Here is a 13,606-nt window from a genome sequence, read left to right on the forward strand (position 1 = left end):
AGATTCCAAAAATAATCCTTTTGGCCTCAGTGGAGCAGTCTAAAGCTAGGGTAATCAGTTTAAGTCAGGTTTAAATCCCTTATGAGTTTTCTGATGGCTTTTTGTTGATGCTGATAATTATAATTCTTCCTCCTGAACTACCATACTACAATGTCCTGAAATTAAAAAAAAGAGGGTTGGGGGGATTTCTAAAAATGAATTAATTTGTTTTTGTTTTTAAAGGTAATTCCATGTAATGCTCCCAATAAGCCTATGGTAGAATTTCTCTTGCCACCCCACAGGCCACTCCAAAGCAAATTGCTTTATAGAACTTTTACAACTGTGCTAGAAGTTTAGAGTTAACTGGCAACAAGCCTGAAAATCTGGTTATGTATATAGGTACAAAGCTGGTTCATCAAATCCCTGTTCTGACCCTCAACCCAGTGCATTTCAACTGAGGCATCATCTACCTCCTTAATGTTCATCAAACATTTGAAAAGGTAATGTCCAGCCACTCCTTGGAAAGGATACCTTTTTTCAGACACTGGGTTAATGAGCTGCTCAGAAGCCTCTAGGTCCTGGGATCCATTGCTAGAGCCTTTACAACTTTCCCCAACCTCCATGTCTCCCTTTTCCTCACTCCTTTCAACCTCCATTGGTTCTGGGTTTCCTTCCTGGGAAAGCGAAACCTGGATTGGGCCATGGCCCTCAACAGTGGCTGACTCGCCTTCCTGTAGAGCAGGCCCGCACAGAACACTCTTCCAGGGACCGTAGGCCAAATCTTGGCTACTTCCAGGCTCTTCAGGGGTTAGCTTTTTCTCTTCCAAGATTTGGATGACGTCCTCAGGAGCTTGAGGAACTTCTCTCAATTGTCTCACTCATTCTCTTTTCTTTCTCCTTAAATGAATCCAGGAGTTGTCTATGGCTGTTAGGAAAAGGCTAACTTCCCCCTTTCCACATGGAACTCATTTATGCTGGACCTTTAGATCAGTGAGAATTTTTTCAATCCATGTTGTCACAACTACCATGCCTTCTTCCATTGTCTCAGAGCCCAAAGGTGATGCTTTGAGGGATAATTTTTTCATCACAGACTCCAACACTACAAATGTGATGGGTTTCTCTAATTTTCTTTGCTTACTTGGTGGTGATGGTACTGTTACGTCACCATGAAAACTCCAAGCTAAGGCCCATCTCATTGTCCGGTATTGACAGAGTTCCATGTAGGTGACTTTAGGAACCCCTTGCACTCCAAGTTCTTCCTTCGGAGGAGCAAGGCTTCATTTCTTTCCCAGCATACAGCAATCTTTTTGTAAGATGTAAACTGTGGTAGATGATCCTTTTAACAAACTCTAATTCACCTCCTTCTGCCATGATCTCTGTGATATCTCCTGTGTTTACCCAACTAGGTGGAGGTCTTCGAGGATTTCGAGAGTTTACTACCTTGGCTTCCAACTGATTGGCAAAAAAGGGAGGATTGCACATGCAATAGTCATAGATTATCTCAGATTCTTCTTTAAGAGCATCCATCAGAAGCATCTTCTGTGGTACTTTTTACAACTTTTATAAGCTCAGATAAGTTATTCTGTTCCACATTTTTCTTTGCATAATTGAAGCACATATCATCTACTTCTGTTGCAAGAAAATACCAGCCATTTAAGGTACGTCTAAGTAAAGGACAGATGCAGGATGTTCCAGTACCTATGTCAATTCCTCTTCAGTGAGTACTTTTGTTAGAGTCCTGATGACCAATCAGATCTTTACCCAATGAATATAGTTGAGTCTCAAGGGAACTGTGGGAATTAGTCTCTCCAACGGACTATCAATAGAAAGTCCAATATCTTTTTTTTTTTTAAATATATTTTATTGATTTTCCACAGAGAGGAAGGGAGAGAGACAGAGAGTCAGAAACATCGATGAGAGAGAAACATCGATCAGCCGCCCCCTGCACATCCCCCACTGGGGATGTGCCCGCAACTCAGGCACATGCCCTTGACCGGGATCGAACCCGGGACCTCCCAGTCCGCAGGCCGACGCTCTATCCACTGAGCCAAACCGGTTTCGGCAAAAGTCCAATATCTTCCCTTAGGAGAGTACAAGTCAGAGCTCTGACTGCTTCGCAGTCTTTAAAATTAAGACTCACTCTTCCATTCAGATTTATGTGAACATATTCTTAAAATCTGGATATTGGATACCAGATATACAAAGTCAGGAGGTTTGTCCTTTTATCTATTTCTTGCATTGATTTACTCAGAGCCATTTCTGTGGACCAAGTTCCAGCCAAACCACCAATTTGGAGTGGGCCTCTAACCCCGGAGCCTTAAGCCATTCTTGTGTAGCTTGCTTCCATGTGTGTCTTTTGCATACTTACATCCTGGAATCCCATCAAGAAAGAGACTGGGCAGCAGAGTGGAAAGAAACAGATCTCTCCTCCAGGTTCCCCTTCCTTCTCCCTTGGCATCTGGTTTAACCAAGAAGGAAAGTCCTGTTAGGCCAGTCATTATCTCAGAGGAGCTGTTAGAAAGTTGACTTTGTATAAAATTCATGACAAAGACTAGAAAGGGACTGTTTTTCTTTTGTTCTTTGGAGTTATTTGTTTTTTCACTGAGAACTGACAGCAGAGCTATTCTCTCCCTGCTAAGTGCCAAATCCTCAACTGGAATGTGCCCAGCCCACTCACTGGAGATTTAACCTCAGAAGGCCAAGGAACCATCATGTGAGAAAAGACCAGGTTCTAACAGAATTGAACTGTTACAGTCCTTTGTAACAGAAATTGAAATAGTCCTTTCCCCACTGTAGACAGGTAGGACGGCTCCAGGGTGCAGATGACTCAGTTGCTTGTGAACTGGAAAACATTGCTGCTGTCTGACTGAAACTTTCTGCTGAATCTTAGTGGCTGTTTCATCCCAAGAAAGAATAAGACTTAATCACAGTAGAATTTAGTCTCCATCAAGAATTTCTCAAATGCTTTATCCAAGATAATATTGAATGGGGGGGGGGGGAGCCTGAAGGAAAAAGTGAATCATAGGCCTAACATTAGGATGTTTTGTCTTGGTGGGAACCTCTATGGTAACTTTCAATCACTGATAGATGAATGACTAATTAAGAGGAAGAAGCAAAGTTGTTTACTCGTGTTAGCAATGGGCAGAAATTTGTTAACTGAAATGTTTAAAAAAGTACATCAGGGTGTTTTAGCAACGAGAAAAACTTTACTTGGAAAGGAAAACAACTATAATCGTGAAATCTGAAGTACAAACACAATAAAAAATTAAAGTTTAAAATAAAATGTGTAACTATGTCCTCAAAGAGAACTTAGCATGCTACTCATTCATACAAGAAACACTTGGCTTATATCTGGCATTAATTAGGGACACGTTAACAATGTGAAGATGAGAAGAGGGAGAAGTTGGAGAGGAGCATGCAGAAAAACTTTAGAACTCTTACAAGAAAATGTATTACCTAGAATTTAAATGCAAGAAAGTATAATCCTTAAATATTATCCTGATTCACTCCATGGTTAATACTGTCTAAGGACTATTTTATAATAGTAATAAATTAAAAGTAATAATAATAAATCTGGACTGCTTTGGACTGGGGTATTCTTTGTTGGTTCTACCTTTAACCTGGATTGCTTCCTCAGTAAATGGAACCAATATTGAAACCTAACACCTGGACCATAAAAATGCAAACCTTCAAATTGAAAACCTGACTTTACTATATATTTCCCATAGGCTTCAACCTAACACTGTACACAATATCTCACATTTATCTTTTTTAACAATTTTATTTTTTCCTTTTTCCGATCCAAATTTCTTGTAGCTTGCATACAATGAACAGATTGCTTGATGATGAAACTCCTAGAAAAGAGAGTGATAATAACAGGGTTGTATCTTCTCATCACCAAACCACCACCTAGAGTGGGGAAAACAGTGACTTCAGCCATTGGGGTTCCCTCATCAGAATTCTTCCTGGGTTGTATTTTTTTTTTTTAATCTGGAAATCAGTAACCATTCCTTTCCCCAACACCCATCCTCCTTAAAATAAAACAAAACTATGATTCAAGCTAAGACAACTGTAGAGGTGAAAATTAGAGAGTGTTATTGAGGATTGAAAAAGTATCTCTATTTCTTTAAGCTCTCAGAGGAGAGCTGTATGTATACATCTCCTTGACCATTTTATTATTTTCTTTCATTACCACAGAATTTGCAGTGTCTGTATAAGGTCTAGAAATACTTTTCTTCATTCTAAATAATGTAATATTTCTGAATCTTCATATGTTGCTGCCCCGACTGTCTTGTACATATCAGTATTATGCCTCTGGCTGTGAGACCAAATCCAAGATGGTGAAGAATAATAAAAAAGTGAGTGGAGGGATTGAGCAAAAAAAGGGGAGAGAGAGAGAATTCATGGACATGGACAATAGTGAGGTGATTGTGGGGGCTGGGTGGGTAGAGGGAGGTGGAAGAGGGTATATAGAGGGATAAATGATTATGAAAAAAAATAAAATAAAACAAAATACAACACACACAAAATGAGTCTAAATGTATGATGTTTTTCCGGGCACTGCCGACACATTTTTTTTTGGGGGGGGGTACATATATGGAGATGTAGTTGTCTTTAACTTTATTATGCATTTTCATGGTTACAACACTGTGGGTAAGAGAATCTTGATGTTGCCTTTGATTGTATGAGAAATGAAATAAAAATAGTTGGCTTAGTTTCATGAAGCTAATTTGCAAAGGCATGTCCCTCTGTTAAGCATTTGCAGAGTCCCCATGCTCTTCCTATCTGCATCAAGAAAAGTATCATAGACTCCTTTTGTCCTGAGAAATGTAGAATTTGATGAGAAAGAAATCTGACATAATTATGCATGGTTATCAACTTGCCAGATTAAATGAAACCCTGCAAGTAAATGGAAAATTAACTCAGAAGGAACTTAAAGGGTTTGGGTTTTATGACTTCATTGGCCAGCTTGCAGTCACCAAAGTGCACAGAGAGATGCTTGCTTTATGAAATATTCTCATAGTTGTGAAAATTGATAGTGTATCACTGTCAGGTCTAATTTTGTTTCCTGTCCTAGGAAGAAAGGTCACCCCCTCCTTCTTATTAAATTTGAAAAGTAAATAACCATGGGAGTATCTCAACAGACTTAGCATGTTTATTTTACACTACAAGAATGTGAAATAAATGGGCAATATGTCAGGGTGGGGAGAGACCAGGAGAGCAGATTACTGTTTAATAAACTAACTTTATCTGCTGAAGAGATGGTTATTGACAGTTATATATCTTGTTCGTGAACACAGACCTAAAATTTTGTCAGGAGGAAATAAAAATATTCAAAGTTGTAGCTGATGAAACAGCTTTTACTGGCTTAGGGCAATTGCTTCAAAGAAACAGTACAAATGTTTGAACTTCCCATCCATTTGTTATTGTCAGGGGAAGGAGGAAACATTTCACAGAGATAAGCTGCCCTGTTGAATATTAAAGGAATTTAAGAGCAAAAATATCAGTATTGACACAATTACAGATTACTTTAGAAAACATTTAACCCATTTTTTATGATTTAAGGAAAACATTACTTTGCCAATATCAGTCATCCGCATGCATTAAATATAAGATGAGAAATATTCTCTCTGATCTCTTCAAAAGCTAAGAAAGAAAATTTTCCTTAAAATGTAACCTAGAATGGTTGTTGCCAGGTTGGAGATTGGGGAGAATGGGGAGATGTTAAGTAAGGGGAACTTTGAAATAAATGATCACTAAATCTCTAATCTATAGATGACTCACCTGTGAAGAAAGTTAATTACTATTATAAATTATAATTATTAGTTTAAGTCTATGTTTAAGGATCTTTTAGAGCTTTCTATTTCTGACAGCACCTGTCAGAGGGAGGTGAGTGGGAGTAACTCATCTCTAACTCACAAAGTGTTTCTGTGGCTTGTCACAGATTGCGAAGTCTCCCACAGAACCGGAAGTGCACCCACCACTTCACTCCAAGAAGCATGTACTTCAGCTGTGAATGTAGACTTTGTCACACAAGAGAGGAGAGCACCCCAATAAATTCAATTAAAGAAGAGAGGTAAGACCAGCTGGTGTGGCTCAATTGGTTGAGTGTTGTCCCATGCACAAGAGGTGGCTGGTTGGATCACCCAGCAGGACACATGCCCGGGTTGCAGGCTCTATCCCCAGTAGGGGGCATGCAGGAGGCAACAGATCAATGTTTCTTTCTCTTTCTTCCTTCTCTAAAGTCGACAAAAACATATCCTGAGAGAGGGAGAGAGAGAGGGGGAGAGAGAGAGAGAGAGAGAGAGAGAGAGAGAGAGAGAGAGAGAGAGAGGAAATGAGCAAATTGGGGCAGAGATAGGATTCCTACAGATACCAGACCTATTACCCAGAATGTGATTTTCTGCCAAAACATTGGCTTGTAGACTACTTATCTGAAAACAGAGCTGCCGTCCATGAGTGACATAAGGCTCGATGACCAAACTGGAAAGTTGAACTACTGATTTTAGAAAAAGAGCCCAAGAACCCACATGAAGCTCCCCTATTTGAGGAGGAAGATTCCTGATTTTAGTTCAAATCCATAAAATACATCTTAAGCCTAAATATGTTTTCATCCCAGTATGTCATTATTAGACATCATTAAGGTCAGTGATTTAAGTAATAATCAACAGTAGTCCTAACTGCTGTATTTGTCCACCACCACCCATTGCTTTTCTACCTGAAGTTCTGAACTCCCAACAAAATGTTCCTATCAAAAGACTGCTGTCATTTAAAACATTTTATAGTTTACAAAGTACTTTCACAAAAACAAATATGCTCCTTCCTCAATCTTCCATAAAAATAAAATGACATGAAGTCAGAATAGGGAATAGAGGGAACCAAAGACAAGCCTTAGACTTGAGCTCCTCCCACCTCGGTGCAGAAAATAGCTGATTTCACAGCCCATTTTTATAGCAAGGCATGACACAATAAAAGTAACAACAAAATAATAACAGTAATAACTAATACCATTGGTGCTTAGACCATGGGGAGACATGCTTATAAGTCTTGCAAGCACAGCCTCATTTTACAGAGGTGGAAAGTGTTGTTCAGATATCTGTGTAGCTTTCCTAAGGTCTTAGACCTAAAAAGTGACAAACCTCAAACTGGAACACAGATCTTCTGTATCTAATTTGGTCCTCTTCCTCTTTTCACTGCCTAGACTACCAGCTCGTGGAACTTCAATCTTTGGGAGAAGAGAAATTCATAATTCTTATCTGTCTGGAAAAGGTGGAGGGGATATATTCTGAAGTTGGTATATTCTTCTTTGAGTATGTATGTATATTATTAATTTTACTATTTAAAATAGCTCTTATTTTGGTCCCCTAATCTGGTGGCATGAATTTAATAATGCCCGGTGTGTGATGTGCATGCTCATGAATACAAAGGAAGTGCCCAATTTTCCTCCAGTTAAGGTGAGACTTGGTAGAGAGAACCGGATTTTGAAGACCGTAAGAGGTGAAGCCATAGCTATTCAGAATGATGTTTCATGACAACTTTTACCTACCTCCAGGCTCATCAGCATCTTTGTCATAGGTGAGAAGGAAGTCAGAAACTTTAGGCTCTTATTAACTTGTGCACGTGTCATAGTGCACAGAAACTTCTGAAATTATTGTAAGACACTGGCAACAACTATGACACTGACTAATTGTGTTTCTTATCCCTCTCCTTGGAAATTATCCTAAATGACCTTTGAAACAGCCTGTTCTATCTGCAGCCCCATCTATACTACATGTCTACCGACTTTCAGAGACACCTTGGTCTCCTTATTTTACTTTTGCCCACATTTTGTTGTTCCATTAGATCTTTATGCCATCTTTTGTATTCTTACCTTCTTCCCCATCACCACTGTTGTGATGAACAACAGTTTATAATCAGGTCTCACTGATGCAAATCTCATATCGCTTGCCTTCTTGCTTCTTTAACTGAAACGCATTCTGAAGACAGCTACTAAGATAATTTTCAGGAAATGTTACTCAGATCTTATTAGATACCTACCCCAGGGACACCAATTGCTTTCCATTACCTTTAAGAGTAAAGCCAAGCTCTAGATCAGTGGTTCTCAACCTTCCTAATGCCGCGACCCTTTAATACAGTTCCTCATGTTGTAGTGACCCCCAATTTCATTGTTACAAATTGAACATAATTAAAGCATAGTGATTAATCACAAAAACAATATGTAATTATATATGTGTTTTCCGACGGTCTTAGGCGACCCCTGTGAAAGGGTCGTTCGACCCCCAAAGGGGTCGCAATCCACAGGTTGAGAACCACTGCTCTAGATTATGAACTGGTCTCTCCCTGCCATTCTCTTAATTCTTACTTCTCTTTCTAATCCTTATGCTTTTTTTTCCTTCCTAACAAAGCTTCCTTCAACAGTTATAGTCAGTAAGCTCTAGTTCATGTGGCTAATAAGGAGCAACATGTTATTAATTAGGAGTTTTATGCTTGCTTGCCCTCTCCACCTTTCATCTTTAAAGATGCTAATGGCAACAGACCTGTCATCTTTCACTGAGTAACACCATCTTCAATATATCTGCAATCTATTTTTTCATCTTCAAAATCCAAACACCAATCCTTACCTCAATTTGAGTAAAAAAAAAAATTATCAACTGCCAAGATTTTGGAGCCCTTAATGGCCTTAATAGAAAATATGTACATCACACAGCATCATCATAAATTATTTTAGGGTTATTTATTCTCTAAAGCTAATTTTGAGCATGGTAAAAGTCAATAAGTTTTTGTTGATTTAATTCATAGAAGACTAACAGTACAGTAAAATGTGATCATTTGGAAAACTATAGTAAAGGTCAATCTGAAGTAAAGCTTAAATTGTAAAATACAGCTAGTGCTTTCAAAGACATGGAATGGATTAAATAGGCCTAAGGGCAATGCCAAATGGCAATCCTCTGGATTACTACTTTGATGGAAAGCTTAAAAAGATTCATAATTAGAATACTAGTTGGAATGAAACTTGTATCTTAAAGCTCTGGAAGCATTCCTTTTGGAGTATTGTTTATTCTATTCTCTTCTTTGGCAAATATTTTCTTCTTAGATGGAGCAAAAGTAACCATAGTGCACTCCCTGTCCAAATAACCCCAAGTGTCAAAGGGATGGAATAGAATAGTGAGGTTTCATTTTCTAGGTCAAAGGATGAAACATTTGCCTGCTATAATATTCACAATAGCCCTGATTGATTTTAATAGTCAGACAATTTTTTTCCCTCTAACAACTAGTCAAATTACCTTATTGTTTTTTAAGGTGTGGTTCAGAAAGAAATAACTTACAACACTATCACCTAAAGGTGTTTTCTCCAGTGTGCAAAGGGCTCCATATTGGCTAGCTGTTCCTTTTATTAACCCTATAACATACAATGCATTTTCTACCTCTGCTTTCATCAGGAACATCTTTTTTTGTCATATTCAGTCTCTACTCAACAGTCAAAGAGAAAAATCAACTTCACTTCCTCATTGAAGCCTTCCATGATCACCCCAGGTTCAAGGGTCTCTCTTTCTGGGAGTTTTAGAGCCCTCACTCTTTTGAGTATTCAGCATTTACAAATAGATGTAAACTCCTTGAAGAGGGTGGACTCCTTTGCTTTCTCTATCTAGAATCTTTGATTTATTCATTAGAAAAAAATTTTTTTTTCCTGTGGACTAGTTTCACAATAAAAAAAGACAAATTCTCTGTGGTTGCCTTAAGGACCTGATATCCCATTTTAGAGATGAGTGAATCAAGTTTCAGAGTTAAAGTTGACCTTGATTGTACAAAATTAAATAGTGGAGACTTGGGTGTGAAAATGTTACACTGCTCATGTGTATCAAACTTGCTGCCCTCTTCATGACATGGAAGTTTGAGACACTGCTTTCCAGCCCCTGCATGTCTTCAGTCTTTCATCTCTGTATTAGCCACTGGAGCTTCTGTAAGGAATGGTCACAAACTGAGTGGCTTAAATAACAAGTTTATTTTCTCAGGGAGGCTGCAAGTCTGAGATTAAGGTGCTGCACATAGTTGTTTCTTCTGAGGCCTCTCTCCTTGCCTTGGAGATGGCTCCTTCTCTCTGTATTTTCCCATCTTCCCTCTTTACGCCTCTGTGTCACAACTTCCTCTTCTTTAAAAATATTTTTTTCTGAATATTTAAAAAACTTATCTTTATTGTTGAAAGTATTACAAATGTACTCCTTTACCCCCCCCCCCATTGACCCCCTGTACCCCACACCCGCCCCCCGGCCTTCACCACACTATTGTCTGTGTCCGTGGGTTATGCATATATGCATACACGTTCTTTGATTAATCTCTCTCTGCCCACACACCCACCCACCTTCCCTCTGAGATTTGTCAGTCTGTTCCATACTTCTATTTTCTCTTCTTATAAGAACACCAGTCCTATTGGATTAGGACCCACCCTAATGACCTCATTTTAATGTAATTACTTCTATAAAGACCTGATCTCCAAATATGGTCACATTCTGAGACACTTGGGGCTAGGGCTCCAACACATGCATTTTGGCATCAGGAGAAGAGACAATTCAGCCCATAACAATCTCCTTTAAAGTCTTTTCCTTCCATTTACTCTGTAGTGGAGGCTTTCTGGAATTACTACAATAAATCTAAACTACACATATTATGCCCCCTCCTTCCATGTCAGTTCAATATCAGGAGTTAACTTGTCCCAACAAGTTTATTTTTCTTAAGAAGAAAAGGAGTCCTTCACATTCCAACAGAAATAGCAGTGCTGCTACAGCTTTGCAAAGTTCACTGACATCTTCAATATCTGCTGAGGCCCCACCCCCCCTGTTATTCATACAGTCCTTGATGCTTTGGAGTCCACTCCAAATACGGCCAAGTTACACTTGGTTTCTTGTCATAGCTATGTTTTTGGTGGGGCATCAGGACATTGTCAAGACATGTCAAAAAAACATCTGTCAAGTTACTTTAGTCTGCTCTCAGTCAGGAGTGAAATAGAACAGTTTGAGTCATTATGTAGAATTAAAAATAAAACACACCCCAGAAACAACCTTTTCTACTAAAGAGCTCTCTGACAAAATGACACTACAAATAGATTTTACCCACAGGTGATGGAGGGTAAAATCAGTGGATCTGATATGGATGAAATGCATGACTTTGTTAAATAGAGCGGTTTGAATATAATTTCGTTTCTCATTCCATAGCATCTCAAAGGGCATCGTGTGACTGGGTACATTTTACTCCCCCTTCATTATCTAATTTACACCCGGCACACATCTGTCTTTTCCATCCAGAAGGCCACCATGACAGTTACCGCCACAAGAAGGAAAAAAGCAGATGCACAGATGCACATTGACCGAGACTGCATCGGACAGTCTGGAAGGGAGGAAGTCAGTGCTGACAAAGGCAGGGACACAGTAGATTCCCACAAGCACTGGCTCAGGCTCAGGATTATCCTCTAGCTCCCTCTCACTGAGTTTTCAATGTAATTAGTGGATTTGTGATAAAATGAGAATAAAGAGATAAGAATGTGAGCATCACCAGTTTATGCATTCAGTTAATATAACCATTTATTCAACAAAAAATTAATGAATGCTCACCATGTAATGTTGGCACTGTGCCCATAGAATTCATATTGATGTAGATACTTTTGTTTGCCAAGGTGTAACTTCACTTTGATCAGAAAAAAATGAAGGGAAAAAAATGCTAGTTTTGAGATAATAGTGAACATTTATAAAGTGCTTCCTATGTGTCAGGCATTGTTTAAAGATGTTTCACATATTAAAGTCATCTAGTCCTCATAACAACCTTTTAAGGTGAAAGCTATTATGACCTCCATTTTGCAGCTGGGGAAACTGAGGCACAGGCAGGTGAAGTAAGTGCCTATGGTCAAACTGCTAGTAAGTGGTGAAGCCAGGATTTGGGAAGGCAGTTGGTTCTAAAATCAATACTTTCATCATTTGTGGGGTACAAAATATTCAATTTACAAAAGTATGTACTTTGATGCCAGAATGTAATTTTGTTTGTTTATTCATTTATTTATTTTTAGTCACTAGGTTAGGGGAAAGTTGTAAGGGACAGCTTCCAGCACATTCAAGACCACTCGCACAGGTCAATATTAACATCATCATGGATCATAAAGACTTAGTGCCTGAGCATCTGAAAATGCCAGAGCCAAAGGGATGGATGTTTATAGCAATAAGTGGAAGAGTTTAAATTAAATTTATTTTCAACTAGCTAATCCTTAAAGTTATATCACGTTCTGGGGGGTGGAAGCATATTCCACTCAAATTTTCAATATCTGAATAAATTTTGTGCATTTGGGGTTTATAGGATTATTATCTTTCCTGGTTTGAGATGGGGAAAGTGTAATGGATAAAAAAAATAAAACAAGATAAAAATAAGATTTGCATTTCAGAAATCAAGTATCTCTAGCAGTAAACACACACACACACACACACACACACACACACACAATAAACACTAATCAACTAGTATTTAACTTTCCCCTGGGAGGATGAATTGGATCAATTTTCTTTCTTTGTATCTTGTATTCCTTGGGTATCCTTTGCCATCATATAGACTTTAGACTGACTCCCACTATACAGCTGTGTCCCCCATCTGGCCAATGCCCAGCTCAAGAACTTCTTCCCAAGGCCAACAAACAACCTTCCTTTTGATTATTCATTTATACTGGTGTTTTTCCATTCAAATCAATACTTGAAAAAGACAACATCTATTTATCTTCCAAATTTTCTTGTAACTGGGTTCATTTTGCAAAGGTATTCTCCAATTGGTTTTCAACTTGATTTATAACATTATTAAAAATATCAATTTAAATAGAACTTTGTTACCTTAGAAAAGTGTGACTTTTTATTTGATCACCATTATTTGTTTATATTTATAAAAATATTAACTGGGAAGTGAATCCAATCATACAAGTTAAGATTATCTACACTAATAAAAGAGAAACATGGTAATTAGCGTACGACCGCTACCCTTCCCATTGGCTAATCAGCATATCCTTATGCAAATTAACTGTCAGCCAAGATGGCGGCTGGCAGCCAGGCAGCTGGAAGCGAACATGAGGCTTGCTTGCTTCAGTGACAGAGGACTCCAACGTTCCCCGCCTGCCACTGCCGGCCTCTGAACTTGCAGTTTGAAACATTGTAACAAATATAGAAGCTAAACAAAACCCCAGAAACCAGCTTTCAGCCGGCCAGAATCTCAGAGCTGGAGTTATACATTGTTTCGATTATAGAACCCAAACAAACCAGATACCTGCTTTCAGCAGCGGAAGCCTCAGAGCTAGAGCCAGAGCTAAAGCTGGCCCAGAATAAAAATAAAAAAAAGAAAAGAAAAAAAAGGAGTGGTTGGGAGCTTTAGTCAACAACCGCCAGCCTGAAAGCAGCCCTCAGCCCCTAGCCCCTCACCCAGACTGGCCAGGCACCCCAGTGGGGACCCCCTTCCCCTGAAGGGGGTGTGACCAGCTGCAAACAGCCATCATCCCCTCATCCAGGCTGGCCAGGCCCCCCAGTGGGGACCCCCACCCTGATCCAGGACACCTTCAGGGCAAACCAGCCCGGCCCCAGGCCTCTATCCTATATAGTAAAAGGGTAAT

General features: G+C 39.1%; 1 pseudogene; it reads right to left on the reverse strand.

The window, feature by feature from the left end:
• Positions 1 to 338: 338 nt before the first annotated feature.
• Positions 339 to 7,918, reverse strand: LOC102429606 (annotated as a pseudogene).
• Positions 7,919 to 13,606: the final 5,688 nt, after the last annotated feature.

The sequence above is a fragment of the Myotis lucifugus genome, unplaced genomic scaffold (genome assembly GCF_000147115.1).
Source record: "Myotis lucifugus unplaced genomic scaffold, Myoluc2.0 scaffold_107, whole genome shotgun sequence".
Classification (NCBI taxonomy): Eukaryota; Metazoa; Chordata; class Mammalia; order Chiroptera; family Vespertilionidae; genus Myotis; species Myotis lucifugus.